The following is a 9,920-nucleotide window of genomic DNA, read 5'->3' as shown; positions in this document are numbered from 1 at the left end:
TTCTTGAATATTCCCGAATACTTGCAATGCGCTCGCAAACACGCAAAGGACGTTGCAAACATAATATAATATTGCTGGTCAATATTTGTAAAATATCAGTTCGCAATATTAATTATTTATAACATATGTATCCTGCATATTGCATAGTTTTGTCCGAATATTTTAATACGTTTCACGAATCATTTTTTTTATTAGCAGCATTTTATTTAAAAAATGTTACTATAACCTTTTAAAATATTTGAAAAAAAAATGATATGGAATCATTTCAAATGTTACAAAAATATTAAAAAGCAATCGCTTTTAATATGGAAAAAAATGTTCGAATGAATATTTGCTAAATATTTTTTAAATAATAAAAATAATAATTTTATAGGTACTGTTATAAATTATTTCTGCCACCTATAAAAACTGTCTATGATTTCAGCAATATATCAGAAAGTTTTATTTATTATATTGTCCTGAAATATTGTGCAATATTTGACATAAAGACATCAACAACATTGCTGTCGCAATGAAATATTGGAAATATTGTTGTAATGTTTTTGAAATATAGTGTGCTGTGTGGGAAGAACCGACAACACAGAATTCATGCTCTAAAAACAATGCCAAATAGCCAATAATACAATCCCATGAAACACTTTTCGCGCGCGCGCATTGTGTATTTGTGTGAGTGCGTGTGCGTGTGTGTGTGTGTGTGGTCATTGCAGAACGTTATGTCTGTTTAGTGGGTTTTGGTTAAAATAAAAAAGTAAAAAAATATTCGGACTTCCCCGACTGATTTTCATTAATTAATTAATTTTTTTTTTAATTATTTTTCATTAATTTCATTATTCATTATTCATAATTTTCATTATTCATTAATTTCAATCGAGGTGAAAAAAAAATTATAATATATATAAAAACAATATAACATCTTGTTATAAAAATATATTTTCACAAAATATAATCTAGTAATCGCAATATTCCATGTTTGGAGATTTTTTTCGTTTAATTTTCGTGCTACGCAACACAGGTTTGCACCTATTATGTATACATATATTTTGATATAAGGCGGCGTGACTATTCCATGCGATTCACATTATATCCGGCAGATGGCGTCACCTCAAAAAACCTAAGTGACTAGCAGCCAACTTCAGTTTGGAGTCGTATACTGCAGTTCTACGCAAATAGCTTCCCAAAAGAAGAGGGCACTAGTGTTCTGTATGCACCGAAAAAGTGGAAGGGAGTGTAGACTCAAGATTATCTTTCGATGTACTTCGAAAATTATAAAATAAATAATTGAACCTACTTTAACTTAAATAAACAAATAATAAAAATTGTTATAATTAACACTAGAAAGACCAAAACTTAGTATATACCTATATTGCCCAAAGCAGTCGAAATGACTGCATTGGAAAGAATAACTAATGTGTAAAGAAATTTGTTTAAAATTAATTTTTAATATTTTTTATATTATTTACAGTTATATACTTCTATTCGACATTTCTTTCATGAATTTAGGGCGTAAAAGAATGAAAATAAACAACTTGTTAGAACAAGTATCACTGCATAAAGATTCGAATAACAAGTACTACTTTAGCTTATTGAGCAACTGCGACTTATCAAGTATACGCCCAAATCGACAATTTATCATGTACTTGTATGTTATCATGTGACGATAATCGAAAAAAATGAAAACTGTTATTTGAATACAGAGCCGAACTGGTCATATAAGAAATTTACTCAATTCAATAATAAGAGTCCTCTGATTATTTAAAATTTCCCAAGCAGTCAAAATGACTGCTTTTGGGCAATATAGGTATAACATATATATATATACTGGAAATGAAGGAGGGGGGGGGGGTAACTACAATTATTAATAAACGCATTTATATGTCGTACAAAAAGTCACAAAGTTCTAAGAAGTTGTGTCATTATATACATAATTGTTTTTCTAATTGAAATTAAAAAGCAGTCAAAATGACTGCTTTTGGGCAATATAGGTATAACATATATATATATACTGGAAATGAAGGAGGGGGGGGGTAACTACAATTATTAATAAACGCATTTATATGTCGTACAAAAAGTCACAAAGTTCTAAGAAGTTGTGTCATTATATACATAATTGTTTTTCTAATTGAAATTAAAAAGCAGTCAAAATGACTTCTTTGGGCAATCTAGTGTTAAATATAAATTCAATTCTTTAAATGAACTTATTATTAATCTATTAATAATTAATTGATCAATCAAAATAGAAAATTAAAATTAAAAAATACTTTCAATAAAAATTATTATCATTAAGAATCATTGAAGTTTTTAACACGTTGAACTTGATCTTCAGGCCACGTGTACATAAACTCAGATATATTTATCATATCAGATGGCCTGAACGACAAGTCAGGCAAAAAGGGCTTGGCACGAAACGTGTTTAATAAAGTTTCCATTTTTTAATATAGATTTTATTTAAATGAACTATTTATATCTATTAAATATATTTATTAAGATGTTTAGGTTAGAAGCGTGTTTATTTGCAAATGGCAATTACTTGTAAATATTTACCTGCTTACTTCACCTGCATTTATTATGCGATATTTACGTCAGTACAAAAAGGAAACTAGCGACGCTAGTGGTACAGAAAGAAAATGTAACGTTGACAATATTTGTAGCAAGTTTTGTCAATTTTCCCATTTGAGTTCGTGCTCCTTGTGTACTCTCCATGGTCATGGGGGCGCCAAACAAGCCCTTAACATGGCGTCCCTTCCGGGTGTTGGCAGGACCATGAAGACTAGAGTAAAGGAGGGCGAACGCTTATGTGGGGGAGTACTAAAAACGTGGACGGTGAAAGTGTAGACAGAGATGGGTTCCGAATTTGACCACAAACATCGCTGTGTATGCTTTTGTCGGGCTTGAAGTACGTTGTAAACGATAGCATGAAGTGAATTGTAAATAGCAAATTTATTAGCTAATTATTATTATTGCGAGTAATAATATTTCTTGTGCGTATATCGTCAGTAAGGTTAATTAATGAATATATAAGTTTAATTATTACTTTTATTCGCATCGATCGTCTAACATTCACATTACTCCAAGAACTTATTTCTCGATCTCATTTTTTGTTAAGTGGATAGTAGGTTTTTGATAAAAACAGAGGTTTTATTTTATTGATAAATAGACGTTTCAACAATTATTCTCCACCTTCACAACTCCTTCGATCCGCGCAATCTCTCTATCATCGTAGAACACTTTTCCTTTTCCTAGTTTAAATCTGAACTCGATGACTTACAGAGTTCATTATTTATAAGTGTACTTATTACAGATTATTATTATTATTATAGATATTACAGATACAGAGTTATGTAAATATATTAGATTATATATTATATTTATCACTGATACTTATGAAAAGCCTTCATCGTTTCCAAATCAGCCTGAACTTATAATGTTAAGTATACTGTGACGTACGCCGGATAACGGCGTAGTGGTTTTAATAAAGTACTATTTGAACTGATTGTTATGTACATTTATTATATATTGTGACGTACGCCGGCCATCGGCGTAGCCGACAAATAATTCACGGCTACTCCCAACGTGCTGAAAGCCGGAAAACTATCCGAGATCCGAACTAGATCGGATTGTTGGGCGCCAGGTGTGGACTCTCCGCACCGACGTTCCTCCTATGGCCGCTTCCACGCGATCTCCCGGCTGCTCAGCCTCAGCTAGCTAAAATGATAGAGGGGAACGTAGGGGCGACGAGATTCGAACAGTTCGGGGTACGCCAATGAAAACGCCGGTCGAAGTTTTAATATCCGTTTATTCAAATGTAAAGGAAAGCGGAGCCAGTACAGATCGACGTGTACAATAACTTCTAACGGCGAGCGTGGCCCTTCGTAAGGGCCGCAGGGTTAACCGTTTCCCACCGTCCCTAGCTTGCCTTATCACGAGGCGCGTATTCCTACCACGCGGACGCAATCCTACCAAGCTCGGTGGGCGAACCTTTTTCCTAGCGGAGATCTTCGCAGATGAGCGTCCCGAACGCCTGGACCACCGATCTCCGCCCGGGATACGTGAATACGACTATCCCGGCCCTTCTCCGAGGGGAATCCGTGTAGTAAGAAGGGCCGCTCTCGGCGGTACTTACCGGTGTAGTGGCTAATTCCAAAAATCCTATAAGACGAGCCAAAGCAATCCAAATGGGCCGGTTCCGGGCGGGAGGTCCTCAGCTTCGGCTGGCGATCCCTTTCGCACTTCCGTTCACTCGCACCTCCTCACTCCTCACTCAGTCTCCCTTTTCCCTTATCTCATTAACCAAATCAAGTCCCACACCACCAGCCGCGTCGTCCATCAGAGAGTCACCAAAGCCTAGCCGAGTCGTCAACACAAGAAAAATTCGCAATCCAATACACTATACCCGCAATCGTCCGTATTATATTTGCCACGTGCAACTCGGTCGATTACCGGAAAGAGATTGAATTCGGCAAATCCGAAGATTGCCGATCCCTATTGTTGCCGGTCTGCCGAATTTAGCCGAAGGAATTCCCGCCTCACGGGAATTCCTGGCCCTCTCATCCTCCCTCGTCTAGCGGGTGGACAAAAACAAAAATACCCCCTTCCCGCGGTACCTTGCCGTCCGGGTCGCTCATCGGGACGATCAGGTGTCCAGCGGACGGTTAGCGGGACGCGGGCGGTCAGCGGCATCATCGGCGTAGGGTATTAGCCCTCGTGCCTCGCCGTCCGATCCGCCCCGCCGCTACCGCAGCTGAACCCCGTTCCATCCCGACCGCGCGCCCCTTCGACGCGGACCGGCGGGTTGTATCCCTTAAGGTAACGTGGTGCACCCAAGCCAGGCGCATGATGCCACGTTACAATACATATCTTTATTTCTGTTTGAAGTTCCAATTGTCTTACAAAAATATAGCTCTCTCTCTCTAATCTCGACTACCGCAACGACGGCGCCACTATGATACGTAACTTGACATAACTATCTGACGTTTTGTGCGCCATATCCACAGTATTGCGTTCGGCCTCCTTTACTCTAGTCTTCATGGGCCGGACTCTGACTAGAGGGACTCTACACCTCTATACCTATCTACACTCAACGTGACGACTAGGCTGAGACTAGAGTGTGCTATGGGTATAGTCGTTTCCACCAGCCAATCACAGTCGCGGGTACTTCTAAGCTGAGAGTTATTTCGAATGAGGCATAGGTATAGCTAAACGAGCTCAGTGTTTGGTCGGAGGAATGTACCTTGCGTTTAAAGCACGATCAGATTTGATCGTCGGTCAGCTAAACTGTCACTTAAACCGTGTCGGAGGAAACGGGCGTTAGTTTCCACCGTGCAGTGTTTAAATATGGTGAAGCAGCCTTATTGGTGAATTCCATTTAATTCCTATACGTGATTGGTTAACTCTGTTTAAACTCTGCACAGTGGAAACTAAGCCATATGCATAGCTCGTGTGGCGGTGTTGAACAGTGTGCAGTAGCGACTATTTTTATTTCCGTTATAAAATACAAAGTAAGGTAAAAACAAAATTACACTCTTTTTCATATAATTAATTGTATAATTAGTATGTGACAGCACTGTTGGACTGACCTGACTGATAAAAATTGAAATTTTTTTATTGTTGCGAAGAATCAATCCTAAATCAACCAGGGAGACAACATTTTCATTCGTTGTCGGTTCATTTTTTGCACCGTTAACTATTTTCGGATAGCTTGAATCGGCATAGTCCGCCCGTGATATGCGTTGTATTCACGTGGCCACATGTTTCTATTCGCGGTCTTTCTTTGATATTATCGTGTGCTTACACCATATCCACAATCTGTATTTTCTGTATAATAACAGTAAGTTGTTTCAAAGAGGATGGGACGGATCTGCGTATAAAAGGATGTGGCAGCGACATCCTGCAGAGGAAAAAGTTGGGTGTGCGTCCAGTGACCATGTTTGCTGTTCCAAAGGTGCTTAAGAATATTTTATTCCATTTTTGGCAAGAGTGCATGTTCTTCTGAATCAAAATAGTCAATAGCTGTTACAAAGTGTCAGTATAGCGGAGCTATCCATTCAGATTCATTCCGATATAGCCATGATGCAGTTACATAGAATGCAGGGATTCAGTGGGCTGCTGCATAGGGTCACCTTAGTGGAACGATCTGTTTTCATATGGGACAGAAGTGTACCAAGTACAGGTAGACTTATTGCGTTAACCATAGGGACACAGTGTTTGCATACGTGGAATGTTTTTGGAGAGTGGTATCAGTCCTGTCATGCTGTCACCTTGACAGACGTAATAGACATTGTGGAGATGCTGTGAGCTCATAGTTAGCGCAATAAGTGTACTGCACTCGACGCAGTCACACAGCCATCCCATATGAAAACAGATTGCTCCACTATGCTGATACTATGTAATAGCACATCGAATCGGTGCATCCTGTGTAATCTTACCATAGCTACTTTGAAATGAATCTGAATGGAGATATAGGCAATTGAGGTCAATTACTTGCTCTTCTTTTATTCCAATTCAGTCTCAGTTTCGCAGTGCTAGAGACGATAGGAGCACAAATAATACTTTTTTGCTTTTTGTTAGCATAAAATGACTGATTGATTGAATTATCATTTTGTATTTTTGTTACAGCGGAATAATGTGTTGCAGATGTGATCAACCGTTAGAGATGCAGGAAGAAACTGCAACTCTGATTATGACCGGCCAAGAAAAATTGGATGTAATGTGAATTGTATTTGAGGAGAATTCGAATGTAGCTGCACAACAGAATATCCTGCCCAATTCCTTATATGTACTGTAACGTGGCGTCCGCGGGACGGCCAGTTACATAAAAGCATAGGGGCACGGAGAGCCGTGTCGCCGACGAAAGCCGCCAAGAGAATACCTACGACGACGGAGGTTTTTGGCAAGGGGAAGCCGGGGAGAGAAACGGGCACCACCGAGCCTGAAAATCGGGCGGGCTCGGGTAAGATCGGCGTCGCCCGGAGACTGGCGGGCTGTGAGCGCCGAAAAGCGAAGAGCGGACCGAGGCGTGAGTAAACGTACAAGTTCCGGTGAACTCGGGATTCTTCGGGAATCATCGGACCGGGCCGAAAGGGGGGCACTTCGTTGTGAACCGCGGAACGGGAATACCGAAAATCGGCGGATAAGGTATCGCGATTTTTCTGGTTTGAGTGTGGTGAGAAGGTGTGAGATTTGTAGGACCTGTTGGGCAACATGGTTTTTCCCCGGACGTGATATGGAGAATGGGATCTATCGACAACGTCGGCGCTTCTACGGAACTCAAAGTGACAGTGGGAGGAGACTGCCGACGAGGAGGAAAATTGCCAACTACCACCACCCGAGCGACGATGAAGAAAGGTACGGTGCACCGGACGAATCGGTAAGTGCAGTTTAGACAACCGCCCCGAAGCCATGCAGCGCACCGGCCGGGGATGAAGCGCAACCACCGGTGCATCTTGGCACGAGGAGTGGGGGGCTGCGGGCCTCGCCACGTGTCCTGGCGGTTGCAGATTCGAACCGTCCACCGTCAACAGAGATAACCTCTGCGACCGCTTTGTGGATTTTAGAATTGTATAGAGCCGCGCTCGTATACATCACCTGACTCTACTCGTTTAACTAGGTAAAATAAAGGGCCATTTTTGGAATTAAATCCCACCGTGTTAGTTATTGCCAAAGAAGCCGGCTGATTCCTGTAAATACTTGCCGCCCTCACGTTCCTCTCTACCATGTCGGATTAAGAGCTAGCGGGAAGATCCGGTCGAGAAGACTCCCGGAGTTGACGTGCCGCGGACGAGTCGGGCTGGTGCAAGGATATGCCTGGCGCCCAAGGGATCCGCGGAATGCCACGTTGGGGTCATAGATAGGACGTAGACCAGGAAATGCGTTACAGTACAGAGCGGGTCCGTATTTCATTTTTCGACATTTCCAAATCAATTTATTTGCTATTTTGGCTTAAAGCTTATCTTTTTTTCCAGGATAACCGGACATAATAACAGAGTTGAAGGAAATGAAACCTGGGATCTCCATGTGGAATAAGAAATTCATCAGCTTTACAGTTCTCTTAGTCAATGTTTTTTATTCATTCATTTATTTATAATACATATAAGTAATAAAAATATTCAATTTCACAAAAACGATGTATTATAATTTAACTGTGTGACCCTTTTCAGGATTATTAAAGTGTAATTTGCGAGACTAAACGAGAGCTCTTATTTTTAATAAAGTTATATCGATTATGTCGACTTCACATAACCTCAAAGGTTAGTGCGCAAGACTACCTTACATATTCAATATGGTCACGTACATAAGAACGTAAAAAATACCCACTTACGTTGCCGTTTCGAATAATCGCTGTTTCTTTTTATTCTCAGTTTGTCTCTCTCGTAGTCACTAACGTTGTCGCGCCTCTATCGCCTTCAGCCGACACAAGTGGAGCATGTTTCGTAGACCACTTGAAGAGCATTACGTTCGGTCTCCTTCACTCTAGTCTCCATGATCCTGCTGTTGAGAGAAGTGAGGCAAATTTTTTGAAGTGGTGGGGACTGGCCGCCATCTTTTGTAGGGCAAATTTGTGAGTGGGTTAGTGTATCGGTGTGACACCCGACACTGTTCAGTGGGGTAAATGCGTCACATTGGCATTAGCGCGTGTAGTTAGTGATTATATACAGCAAAACTCTCCTCTTTTAATATTTAAAGAGGAAAGAGAGAACTTTTACTGCTATTTTAGAAATTGTACCGTAAATCGGATAAAAAAATACCGCTATTTGAACCCCGAACATTACGTTTACTAAGTCAACATCTTATCCACCTAGCTATTTGGCACACTATAAGATTCTTCGCAATATTTAAGATTTGGGCCTCCACTTGTTTGACTTCGGCTTATCTGATTCGTTTCTTTATATGTATCAAATTATTTTACCTATCATTCCGATTTTACGTACACAAATACGTCGGCTCGGAAAACTTGGAAACATGGAAATCACGGAACAAGTGATCGACGTCTCCTATTTACTTTCCCCACCTGGAATACAGAATGCCATACAAAAAATGGCGTCCGATCTCCCCTCCACTTTGCCTCCCAGCCAGCATGCGAGTTAGCGGTCTAGTGGTATAAAAAAGTCTGTGGCTCCGAAGCACGTAAAAACGCATGCACGAACGGACTTAATATTGAAATGGTTATACGCGCGAAATGCCAAGATAGAAAAATTCAATTTCATTACGTACGATAAAATAAAATAGACTATAATTTATACCTGTTTACTATATTAACTTAAATTTAACCAGGAAATCTAGTATTCTCTTTTATATTTCAAATATTTAGACTAGACGAAAAAAATATTCGACAAAATGATCACATAAACGGTCAGAGTGTGGCGTTATGGAAGACTGAAAATATATCAGCAATATTTTGTAAACATTCCTAATATTGACAGTAGTATAAGTTTGGGAGTTCTGGATATAGATTCCTCCCCATCCCCCGATTCGTCAGCTTCCTCATCCCACTGAGAAGCTTCGCGAATTCCCCATCCCCCAGCCTCGTGCGAGAGCACCGGCGAGTTCAAAGTCATCCATGTGTCGGTTTTTCTAATGCGCAATACCGAACGTTATCTCGCAGAGTCGTGCGTTAAGAATGCGGACCCTCATCCCCCCGAGGTGTCAAATTACTCGTAAGCGCGCGCGACACAACTTCGTCGTTGTCGTCGTCGTCGGAGGGCTAAGGAATATTCCGGAAGATGCATGAACCTTGACATCGAATCTCTGTAGGCGATTCGATTCCTAGAAATCTGCGAAACCTCCCATCCCCATTTTTTAACCCTTGAGAGTTTCCTATAAAAGGAGGAGCTGAACGTACCTTCGTTAGTTTGCTGCAACAATTTGGATGATACCGCATAAGATGAAACAATGTGAGTTCGAGTACAGTTACTGTTAAGGAATAT

Source organism: Cephus cinctus, unplaced genomic scaffold (assembly GCF_000341935.2).
Source record: "Cephus cinctus unplaced genomic scaffold, Ccin1 Ccin1_scaffold0528, whole genome shotgun sequence".
Classification (NCBI taxonomy): domain Eukaryota; kingdom Metazoa; phylum Arthropoda; class Insecta; order Hymenoptera; family Cephidae; genus Cephus; species Cephus cinctus.
This window is presented reverse-complemented; position numbering follows the sequence as displayed.